This window comes from Diadema antillarum, unplaced genomic scaffold, assembly GCF_040938485.1.
Source record: "Diadema antillarum isolate AM-2024a unplaced genomic scaffold, OU_Dant_1.0 scf00000167, whole genome shotgun sequence".
NCBI classification, from domain to species: Eukaryota; Metazoa; Echinodermata; class Echinoidea; order Diadematoida; family Diadematidae; genus Diadema; species Diadema antillarum.
In genome coordinates this window covers 218,284-231,211 of record NW_027271056.1, presented here as the reverse complement: position 1 = coordinate 231,211, position 12,928 = coordinate 218,284, and the positions used below count along the sequence as shown (strand labels likewise).

At 36.1% G+C, this 12,928-nt stretch overlaps 1 pseudogene; it reads left to right on the top strand.

Moving 5' to 3' along the window:
• Positions 1–6,085: 6,085 nt before the first annotated feature.
• LOC139722582 (deoxyribonuclease-1-like) lies at positions 6,086–12,662 on the top strand (annotated as a pseudogene).
• Positions 12,663–12,928: the final 266 nt, after the last annotated feature.

The window sequence follows — 12,928 nt, the reverse complement described above, 5'->3', positions numbered from 1 at the left end:
GGTCGAACATATCCCACAGTGTACTTTCTGGAGACAGAATGGATTCTTCTCTAGAAACACTGTGTGTTAGTAAACTAGCTACTCTACTCAACGACTATGGTGGGCTGCACCCATTTGCTCGTTTGTTGAAACCCCTTTTATCCCGAATAAATGCTACGGCGTATAACATACCATTGACATTGTAGCTTCACGGTAGACTGCATGCACCCGATACAATGCACGTTGAGACAGTCTGGAAGAAAAAAAAAATACAATATGAACGCCATTGAGACTCTTTTGACACATCAAAAGTGTGTTATTTATATCATCGCAGTGAGCATTCAACACTACATCATGTTCATGCATAGTCTGGTGTGTATAGTTGAGTGCAGCTGATGTGAAGTGTTCCTGCAGACAACCCTCTGCGCATAGTTTAGATACATTGATTTAAACTAAAAAAAATACGTGGTATACAGCCTCTTCTGACGTAAATCTTGTCGCTTTCTTTGTACTTGGAATCTAAGTCTATACCACTGAAATCATGCCATTCAGCAATAATTATGTTGTGCGAACTTTTCATCATGTTAATTTACATAATGATTTTCTGATAATGTTGAGGCAATGCCTTAAGGGTATTGCAAGCCACGTTGTCAAATTTTCCATGCAAACTTAAAAATAAAATAAACCAATCCTATGAAATGATCAGTACATTAACCATTTCATTTAAGGGTCTAAGCTGTAGTACGTTGTGACAATGAAGGGTCTATAACATGATCGATGATAGGCTTATTGCTCACCTGGGTGCTGAGAAGGACAAAAAAAAAAATGATTTGTTGCTTTATGAATTTGCATGAGTGATACATGTGAAATAAGATTACATAATGGTTTTGGTACCTCTATAATCACAAAAAAGTCACACACACACACACACACACACACCACACACACACACACACACACACACACACACACACACACACACATATACACAAAATGTCTGTGTGTGTGTCTGCGTCTGTGTGTGTGTGCGCGCGCGCCCAATGTGAAAGCTGTATCTCCGTTCTCCGACCCAGAGTCACAACTCTTATCCCAAAGCTTAGGGAATTGCAGTTTAAACTTCATGGTGCACTTTATAAAAAAGTTAATCTGTTGAGATTTGGGTTTGTTTCCGATGCTTTTTGTTCTTTCTGCAAAAAAAAAGCACTGAGACATATTCACATTTATTTTGGGAGTGTATTAAAGTGCAAGAATTGTGGCAAATTTTTATTCAGAAATTGAATTTAGAAGAACTGGGAAATATGAATTGGGAAGTTGTTTCTACAGGTATATCCGGAAATTTGTTAAAAGTCAAAGGATGGAATACAATTATATTGATGATTAAATATATTTCATATTTAGCGAGATCAGAAGGGAAAGTACCAAAGTTTAATGATTTTATGAAGTATTTTAGGATGTGTAAAGAAGAAGAAAATAAGATAGCGATTAAAAGAGGAACAGTTGGAATGCATTTGTTAAAGGGGGGATATTATGATATATATCGAGGATGATATGTGATTTTCTTCTTCTGTCTTGATTTTGCCGTATCTCAGGGATGCCAAGTTCAAAAATTTTTTATGAGTGAGATTTTCATGACTCGGCATCTCGGCGAGCGAATGTTCGCGCAAGCGAGGGTGTGGGAGGTGTCCCCCCCCCCCCCCCCTCCCTACCCCACACCATCGTGGCCTGCCACGGTAGGGACCTTTTTCAATTTTTAGCTCTTAATGGTGCGATCAGGTGCATACTTAAGTGACTATTTTTTTACTTATTTTGACAGACAAAAGGAAAATATACCTTCAGTTGTAACTATCACTTTAATCCTTTGAGCTATGCTCCTTATTATGGGCCCAAACTGCAGACTTTGCACGATGCGTGACAAAAATGGGTGTCGTGCGTGAGATCGTGAGACGACCCCTAAATGCTTGAGTCTCACTCAGAATGCGTGAGACTTGGTAGCTCTGGTATCTGCGAGTTATTGTCACATCGTTGTCGGATTTTTTTCCTCTCTATTGCTTCTACCATGTCCACATTTCCACATTATGATTATGATGTATTTTATTGTATGAGAAAAAATGGCAATTTGCACGTCAGAGTTATTCAAGTGTGAATGAAACCTGAGGCCTGAAGGCATAGGGGTGGGTGTGCATGTATTGGCGTTTGTGTGGGTGTGTGTGTGTCCCTGTTTCGTTTGTGTTTCTCGCAAATGGCGTCGATTTCTTTTCTTTTTTCTTAGCAATGGAATATGCCCCGTTTTATTTTGAGCAAATTATCTATTATGTCCTCATTTTGCGGGCTTTTGCGAGAACATGTAAAAAGCGGATTTCGTTTCCTTGGTTAAAAGAGTTACAATGTAAGTTTGACATTAGTTTGCACAATGTTTGTGTTACTGCATTTTTTTTCTTTTTATAGCTTAAGATTGACATTATTTTGTACAATGTTTGCGTATAATGCAGTTTGTTTTTGTACAATGCCTTGTTTTGGTTTCTGTCAACGTTTCTGTTTCTGTGATATGAAATTAAACGAAATTCGAATAAAGAATTATTAAAAAACAAAAATCCTTTGTTGACATGCATCAACGGGCTTACACAATACACCATAATAACGCGTGTCGCACCCGAATTCTTTGCTCACACCTCGCAAAATCCAGCGAAATTTGAAAATGACTGCATTTACAGAATTGGGTGTAGAATAAAAAGTTCCTAATCAAATGTAATGATTTTGGTATCATTGTCTTCTGCGATAGACGCTCTTTTTAATGATGTCAAAAAATAATATCACTTTTAGAACGCAAGGTACTGAAAATCCACCGTTCTGCTTTTTTGGGGGTGACACCCGGTATATATATATGTATGTATATATATATATATATATATATATATATATATATGTATATATTTGTGTGTGTGTGTGTGTGTGTGTGTGTGTGTGTGTGTGTGTGTGTTAGTAGTGACAAGAGAAGAATGATATTATTGGGCCTAATTGTATTGTTCAAAGCCCCTTCTTTTAACTTTTGGTCCTCGGCCCTTCGTGTGATCTGCAAATGAAATTAAATAATCATATATTAGGTATAATTAGGCCTACCACATACATACACAGTAGACCTACATGGCACACGTAAGCATGATATTAGTAGCACAGGACAAAAATGTGTTCTTACAACTTAGATTATATATATATATAGATATATATATACATTCATATAATAATAACAATAATAATGATAATGATTGCATTTATATGGTGCTTTATACTGGTGTTTCTGAGCGCTCTGGTGCTAGATATATGAATATATGTATATATATATATATATATATATATATATATATATATATATATATATATAGTACTAGTAGATAAGACTCCCGACGTCCTTGGACAAGCTGGTTTTTTTTTTCCACTATGTCCCTCTCGATCCAGGTGTATAAATGGGTACCTGGCAATGCTAGGGTAATGATAATAGCAGGGCCCTCTGGTTGAGCAGAAAAAACACTGAAGAGGCTACCCTGGGTAAATGAGACCTTATATCTTTATCATTATCATTATCAAAGGCTAGAAAACACAATAACATTAGGACAATGCAAAAACACAATTACAGTCACAAGAGAAGAAGACAAAAATACATGTGATACAGTGATACAATAATCAATAACTGACTGTGTGCGCCTCAAAATAAAAATTATATATTATGTACATCTGTAATATAACTACACGGGTAACATCTTAATTTCCATACAGATCGATTGCCAATAATAAGCGCAAAGAACAATGTGCTAGACATTTCCATTATGAGGGACTCGTGCATCGGGGATGATAATCGACTGTCTTATACAATACGGTCATCTTAAAAAGCTTGCTTGATTATCAAATCCACATGTTTGTCACGTGAGAGCGATTTCTAATGATAACAGCATTTTGTTTGACAAATATTTGCGTTTTGCTTTTTGTTTCTTTTTTTTGTGCTACTGAGTATCACCTCACAAATAGCTTACCGCGTTGGGAGGGGGAACTAAAAATAAAAAATGCATGTACCATAATGCATACTGTTCTGAAGGTGGTCGCGAACATTTAAAGATCAGTTCGATTGTACAGCTGTAGTGATTATTACATTCTTCTTCTTTTTTCGTTTTGTAGTTGTGGCTTGTAAATCAGATGCCTTCAATATGTCCATTATTCTTATCTTATAAACTTTCTTCACTGCGACAAGTATAATTTTACTGTTCCTTTTTAAGTTGTAATCACTATCTTAAGTAATCATAGCTGACTTTATTTGTGTATACAATTTGTAATGTATCGCAATATCTTATAGAGCGTTAATTCTGTTAGAAATCGAACTGCGTGTCATATCACGCGATAAGAAATTTCCTTCATAATCATCTTAGTATTATGACTGTAATGATTGTCTGATTGTAACCGCATCTTATTACTTGATTTTCATGCTGATCTCGAAATGGCCTACATAAGAGAGAGGGGTTGGGGATGGGGTTGGGGTGGGGCAAAGAGAGGGAAAGAGAAGGCAGCTGTCGATGTGACGAGCATTACCATTTTTTTTTTCAGCGCGCTTGACATAATGATATGTCAGTGTGTGTATAATGCATTAGCGACAGGAAAATGAGATTAAGTTTGATAAGGCTTGATACTATATAAAAGGGGGCATATTTTAGTCGAGTCCGTCTCATCAAAGACGAACAGAACCTACTGGCAAGTCGGTAAGTTAGTCGTCGACAATCTGTTCCTCTATGTATTAGCCGTGTCGTTACCCATGATGGTTGACTATAGGATTTGGGATCACGGTTTATAGGCTTCATCAGACGGAGAGTTGATAGGATGGTCACTTAACCCACCATACTCTGTACCTTTGCTGCAGATATTATCATCTGTGATCATTAACATTGTAAATCCGAATTGTATTCCCTATCCTATATAAAAGAACGTCTAGGTGAAACTGATTGCATTCATTAAATCTGTGCGAAATAGGGAAAAATCCATAACTTTGCCAATTTGAGAGGAAAATATACTTCAATCATCCAAAATATGTTGCCACTTTAAGAAGCTCTTACAAATAGAGTGATCAACATACATTTGATAAGCCTGCAACCGAAATAATGTTATATACATAATATAATCAAAACATGTTATTCTGTCTCATTAACACTATGATAATAGAATGTGAAAATCAAGAAAAAGGCGTACAGCTCCAAACTGGAGACATGCGGTTTCTCGGACTCACAACGCGTCTTTATGTTTGAGACGAGCTACTCAACCATGTTTAGAATAGAGAGATGTGATATTTCTTAAGCTTCTTCCGAAAGAGCAGGGATTTGAGAATACCCCAGCTTCATTGTATATGGCACACTTACCAACTGTTATACAACTTACTGTTTATTTTAAGACTCTTTAAAAGTCTTGTAGAAAACGCGGTTTACGATGGAATCTAATTTTCCTTCATTATAATCAACCAAATACTTACAAAATATTTATTTTAGCCAGAAGGGAAAATCCACCAATGAGCCAAAAGCATAACAACGCTGTCAAAATTAGTGAAATGAATATTTGTCCTTGTTGTCTTCTCCCGCATACTTATACAAAAGAGTTCATATCAGGCATGAAAAAAAAAAGTACGTTTAAAGGGTGTGTGCAGTTCTGGTCGAGGTGAGGATTTAGCTTTTAACGTTTGCGAGATATTCAGAAACCACTCTATGAGATGTCAAAGAGCATGCAGTTCTAAGGGGTATCAAAAGTTCATTCGATGAAAACCGGTTTTGAAGTGGCCGAGATACTCTAGTATCCAAAAACAAGGTGAAGCAAAGAGATCCTAATAAAGTTGTGGCATGCCGCCTTTTATTATTAGCACTTTTTTTGGATATCTCAGCCATTTGAAAACCAATTTTCATCAAATAAACGTTGAATCCTTCTTGAGATTACATGCTCTTTCATATTTGATAAGAGGCTTTTCATTATTTCACTTAGGAATGTTCAAAACATGAATTCCCACCTCAACCAGTACTGTACAGTCCCTTTAATATGCTTTGTAATATCACGCAATACCGGGTTATAGAATCGTCGCGTCGTCATGACAACCATCCTCCCCGCCTATCTCGTCCTCTTTCTGGCCACGTCAATGGCGTGGTCAGCCCACGGTTCGGCAGACATCGCAGCCTTTAACATCCAGGTTCTGGGTCAAACCAAGATGGGCAAACCTGAAGTGGTTGATGTCCTGACACAGGTTAGTTGATGAAATCTACACTGGGGGAACCTTCTGAATAGTACTGCATGTTTTGTAATGGCGAAATATGAGATGAAATTGGCAGAATATATCAAATCAGTACAAAATGAAGGAGAAATACAAGAACTCAGCAATTAGAAACAGGAGTATTGTATCTAATAGGTTATAGTGTGTGGCCACCTTAGAAATAAGTCATAACTGTACAAAAATAGCAATTTTGATAAGTTACGTGTGACCAAAATGGCGCTCAAATAATTGAGAGATTTCTTATTACCTCATCAAAAGCTGCCAATGAAAAGTATAAATTTACAGGTATGATGCAGGCACTTGCCACCAAATAATGCGTGGCTTCTAAGATTGATATCGGCCGAATTCATTATAAATACCTAATGTAAAATGAGACGAATCTATATTGAAAATTTTCGTGGGCACAAAATGATGACTACGAGTGCATACTGTTACATTCGCAAGCATGCATAACATATTGTTACCAACAACATCATAAATATATCAGTTTGTGGAGTGTTCACTATAGTGCAAAATAGAGAGACTCAACAACCGTCAAGAATGCATTGCCTTTGAGCAATCCCATTTCCACACATCGTAAAAATAAAATCAAGCTTACCAAACATATAACGATTCCTTCACTGTCATTTTGTGTCCCGTCTAAGATCATCACAAGGTACGACATGGTTCTGATTCAAGAGATTCGAGACGCCGCAGGAACTGCCATTGTCAACCTCCTTAATGCTGTCAACGAGTGAGTTTATGTATCTGTTGTGTCGTTAACTTTATTTTGTATTTCACTTTGATTAAAAAAAAGATATACAAAAATTCGAGTTCATTAAAAAACAAACATTCATTAACATGTGCATACCTGAATAAACGATACCTTTAACATAGACAAGAACGCAGGTAAAGGAAAATGTACTAACGAATACTGAAAAAAAACCCCGTAAAATTCATATTACCTCTTTGTTGATGAGTGTATTCCCTTATTCAAAACAAATCATTTTAAATGACTGCAAAATTCTCGGTTATTATCACTTACTGAAATGAATTACCTTAAAATCTAATCTATAAATATGAACAAAAATATCTGTGTGAATCGCTCTGATCTAATGTGCAAGGTTCGATTATTGAGCATAGTTGAAATACAATTATAAAGATGCGGGTTTAGAAAAATACGATGTGACAAAATGATGATATCAAGCTCTAACGTGTGTTTATTGTTTTTCATTTCACAAACAGCACTTTGACATAAACAAAGCAAAGAAAAATAACAACAAAATAGATACGTTTTGAGCATTCCTTCTTCATCCTTTCGTGAGGAGTGCTAAACGTTTATGCCTATACCGTATGTCCCCCCCCCCCCAAAAAAAAAAAATACAAAGGGACCCTCTGCAATGATAACTTTAAAAATAGTGAATCAATCCAAATACAATTTCAGGGTATGGAACTATAACTCATTGCCAACATCTTACAGAAAACTCTATTCGATTTGCTTCAGTGGGCAAAGAGAAATGAGGCGTTTTGTAGAGCATGCCAGGAATCCCTTCCTTCCAAGTTCTGTCCATTATCTTTGCACATTAATACGCAGTTCTAAGAAGATCCAAGCGCTAAACTTAGAAGAATCTGACCCATGACATACTTTACAACAATCCACATTTCTCTGTAGCTACTGAACCAAATTGAATGGGGTTTTCTGCTAAATAGAGTGAAGATGTTATATTTTAAGATCCTGAAGTAGCATTTAGACAGTTTAATCACATTGGGAATCACCAATACGAAAAAGTGATGGTGATTTTTTTGGACATACTGTATAGTACAGCCCCATTCTTGAAGTAGCAGGAGGAACGATTAAGTGATTCCTATACTGTCTCTCTATGTACGCCAAGCACTCTTCGTCTGAAGCGTCTTCTCTGACTATATCACAATTTTTATGAGAAATTATTTTTCCGTTGTTCTTGTTTCTTGAAAATGGGAGTTCAATATGAACATCACTCTGATATAGTGCATATTGTTTTCTTGCAGTTATTCGCGTCACAGTTACGCTATGGCCCTTGGTCCTCGGGTCGGACGTACCTCGAGCAAAGAACAGTATGCCTACTTCTATAGGTGAGAAAATTGCAAGGTGTTTCACCGCTTACATAATAGGTTATCATCTCGACCTTCTTTTTATTAGTGATAAGTCTCTGCCTGGCCTGGCCAACATGTTTAGTGTGTACTACAGCCATAACACAATTTCAGTAGCTAGATTATTGCACTGCAAACATTGACCATAATATCACAGTAAATTTCAAAGCTGAACCCGAGCGATCTAATGCTGTCTCAATGCAAAAACACATATTTTACTCCATAAATATTGTCTTCGAACTTGAGTTTGTGCCTGACATGTTTCATGAAAATTGTCACGGTCAACAAACTAGCTTGTCCAACCCATGCGTACTCAAGAGATTTGTTATCCATCATCAGTGATCAATACGATTACGTAATTACCACGATTGTATTCTCAACGTCGTGAGGAGTCTAGTTAGGTCTATTTATGTTGACTTTCATGATAATGTCGAATCTGAATGGAGATTCTATAGGCACTATCTGAAGCACGAAAAATGTGCAAGCCACAGTAGCCAGACTTTTGTTTTGTTTTGTTCTGGTAAGATCTGTTGTTAAAAAAAAAAAGAGCACCAAAACGAGATAGCAGAAAAGTCATCCCATCAACGATTTGCAGATGAGAATATGGTGGCGATGTATTGGTATGAAAATAAAAACTTCAAAGAGATTGAAAATGGGATACGAATGACTTTGGTTATGCAGCTCCCTCAACCTTAAGCTCCAATCCTGGACCTAACGCAAACGCAGGTACACAGATTGTAATAAAGAAGACATTGTCTACACTTATAACTCCCTCTAATATACTTTTGACACAAGAATAAATCTTTGTTTGAATGTATGTTTGTTTTGCTCGTTTGCATGAAATTTGAAGGAACTTTCGCTGGTAAGATTTAGCAAATTTCGATCTTACTTCGAAGTATATTGTATCATCTCAATATGACATGTCATTATACGTGGCTCTATATTTCATCCTATGGTATTAAAGATATTGCGTTTATAAAAAAAAAAACGCAAAATGCAAAATCTTGCACATACACATTATTTCACTTAATCTATTATTCGTTTATATTGTGTATCTGAAAGTTAAATTGCGCTGTTATTTGTCAAATGTAGAAAAAAAAAGGATGTCAAATCAAGTGGATTTCGCTCTATCCATAAGCATTGTGAACGGTGGATAAACGATGCACAAATGCCCTGAAACAAAGCTCAACAAAGCAAAATAAACATAACTTTTGGCTTTGGTTTTGGTTTGGTTTTGTTTTTACGAAGTTCTCAGATAATTATATATATATATATATATATATATATATATATATATATATATATATATATATAGATACACATATATATATGTATAAAGTCTAATCACGCTACGATGCTTAGTCTAATCACGCTACGATGCTTCGTCACGTACTGTAATTCAATTTCACAAAGGACGAGCTTCAGTCTATCAAATTTTGTTTGGCTTTTGTTGGTTTTTTTTACGTCAGTACACGTTATGTCCAACTCCATGATATTGCATTGATATGTATACCGTATATAGTCCCTTAATTCCCTAAATAGAGAGGACATGTTCAGCGTAAAAGATTCGTTCACCTATACTCGGACTCTGGAGATCTGTTCGAGAGAGAGCCATACGTCGTGCTTTTTGGCTCTACTACTGGTGAGCGCATAATCGCAAAAAGGGACAAAATATCAGATCATTTTATACTACTTTTTTTTTTCTCAGGGCATTGTGGAATTTAAACATGCCGCCGCCTTTCTCCACCTCTACCTACCGAAAGTATATTGAAACATCACCAATTTTGGTGACGAGGTAACTTGTGAGCCGAGAAAGGGAAGTTGATAAGTACAAAAGAAGTGGCTTCATCAAATCCATATATTGCATTCAATTTTTTCTTCGTTGAAGACCACCGAATTCACATTTGAAAGCATTTGATATTAATTCAGTAGGTTTATGGGTGGCGTATAGGAAAAAAATCTTGTTGTTGACTTTTCTTACCATACTAGAATATTGACTATACCTATAGGTTGTCATAAAGCTTGAAACCATTCATATTTTGTACCTAAACCTTGATTTTCCCTCTCAGGTGTCGGTGATTTCTCCGTGATCGGTCTGCACTCCAAACCCGACGATGCGGTTAACGAACTCGATCAGATGACTAACGTCTATAACTCGGCCGTGTCCCGCTTTGGCAACGCGGTATATATATATATATATATATATATATATATATATATATATATATATATATATAATATATATATATATATATATATATATTTCTTTTTTTCGTTTGTTTGTTTGTTCTTTTTCGAGGTGTTTGTCTTTAGTGTGATTTACGCAGAAACCCATTTTGTGTGATTTGATTATCAGTCTGCATAACGACACACATTCTTATATTCTAATATCGTAATCCATTGATCCTTACACCTTTATTTCTCCTCTGTCAATGTGCGTCCACTTTGTTGATGGAACAAAAAAAAATCTATGCTGTAGTTTGGTCTATGAAATGTGTTTCGTTCTATTTGTTTCAATGTATTAAATGCAGTTTGATTTTGCTTCGTACTTTCTCTCTCTCTGTAATCTAATACATTTTTATTCTATTTTCCTACTAATCACTTATCGGAGGTTCGTTATTCCGAAGGATCATTATTCCGAGGATTCATTAATCCGAAAATGAAATAAGGTGCGTTCTTCCGAGAATGAAATAAGGTTTTCGAATTAATGAACCTTCGGAATATCAAACCTTTTATTATCGGACTTACGAACCTTCCAAATAACAGTACACAAATGTTCGGATTATTGAACGAACCCTTTTTCATTTCGGATTAACAGTCTTCTAGGTGTAGGGAATTTGCGTATTGTGGAATTACGAACCTCATTTCGTTTTCGGATTAAAGAAACTTACGGGATAAAGAATACTATCTTCACTTATAAGTCTCATAAAATATGGGAGGCGAATAAAAAACCGAAAAAAATCCCACCATTATGGTGATGGACATCCGTCTTTCATCGATTTTTCTTACACACCATGACTTTTTGCTATATCTGTATTATAGAAATGAATTTAATCCAAGTTGTGGTCTAGAAAGAGTTAAGCTGAGATTAAGAAAATCGGTTGGTCAGGATCGTATATTGATAGCGAAGATTTTTTAAAGTCCCTCTGTCCTTGTACTCCATCTCAGAATTCTATCTTGATGGGTGACTTCAACGCCGACTGTAATTACGTGACTTCAAGTGAGTGGTCGCAGATCAGCATCTGGACTGACACTAGCTTTGATTGGCTCATCCCCAACTCGGCCGACACCACGGTCAAGTCGACCCACTGTGCCTACGACAGGTGACTGGTTCTGCAATGACGGCATTCTGACATTTGAATAGAGATGGGTGCCGAACTCTTGGAATTTTCCGATTTCACCGTATGTCTACATGTAACATTGTACAAACATAACATTCTCAAATTTCACTATGCATTTTCTCTTGTATATTTCTGTTCTGTTTTGCTTTTCATCTGAGTTTATGTGTTTGTTCAATTTATTTGTCTGTTGACGTTATTTCCTTGATTTCACAGGATTGTTCTCGCTGGCTCGTCGATGAAGAGGAGAGCTCGGAGTGCCGGTGTTTTCAACTTCCACTCTGCTTACGGGCTATCATATGAACTGGTATGAATATCTGTTACCCGTTGGTAGCTTTTTGATAGTAGGAACTGATCTGTATTTTGTTGTTGTTGTTGTTGTTGTTATGATTAATTGATTGGTTTTATTTCTGAATTTCATTTTCTTACATAAATGTAACACAAAGTCAATTGAACGAACTAATTGAGTTTTACATAATTTGAATCTTAACAGTTGAAACAGATAAATGTTTAATTCAAAATCTGATATTACTCCATGATAATGCAAAATGAAAACGAGCAAGTGTTATTTTATGCATATGCAAACATGGAATCCCATGAACCTGCCCTTCAAAATGCAAATAAAGCAGCTCTCACTATAACAGAAATACAGGAGAGCATCATCATAAGCAACTGATCGGTATTGACAACAATTTTAATATGTCAATACTTCAAATGATTGAATGATATGTTATAACCGTTGTAGGTTTCCTGCTATTTGTCCAGCATTGCTCGATGTTTCAATTATCTTGCGAGTATATCAAATAAATTTGACTTAAGTAAAACATCCTACATGATTGCTTCTATGTTGTGATTACTACTTTATTGATTCGTTGTTTGTGGCTTTGTTTCTTTTTTCACAGGCTGAGGACGTAAGCGATCACTATCCTGTCTACTTCAAACTGTATTAGATACACGTATCAGGTAAGTCTCAACAATAAAACATGTAGACTGATATCACTTTACTGAATATGTACTGATAGGATTAAATTGATGATAAATCTTCGAATCGTGTCATACTAGATCCTAAGCCGGTCCAGTGCGGGGAGGTGCCCGGATAGCACCACAATGACAGAATACAATTATGTAATAGTAGTGCGAACACATTACCATAACCCTATACGACATCAGTTTGTATCCCGCTTGTACGGTATACCCTTCTAAGGATTGGAAATCT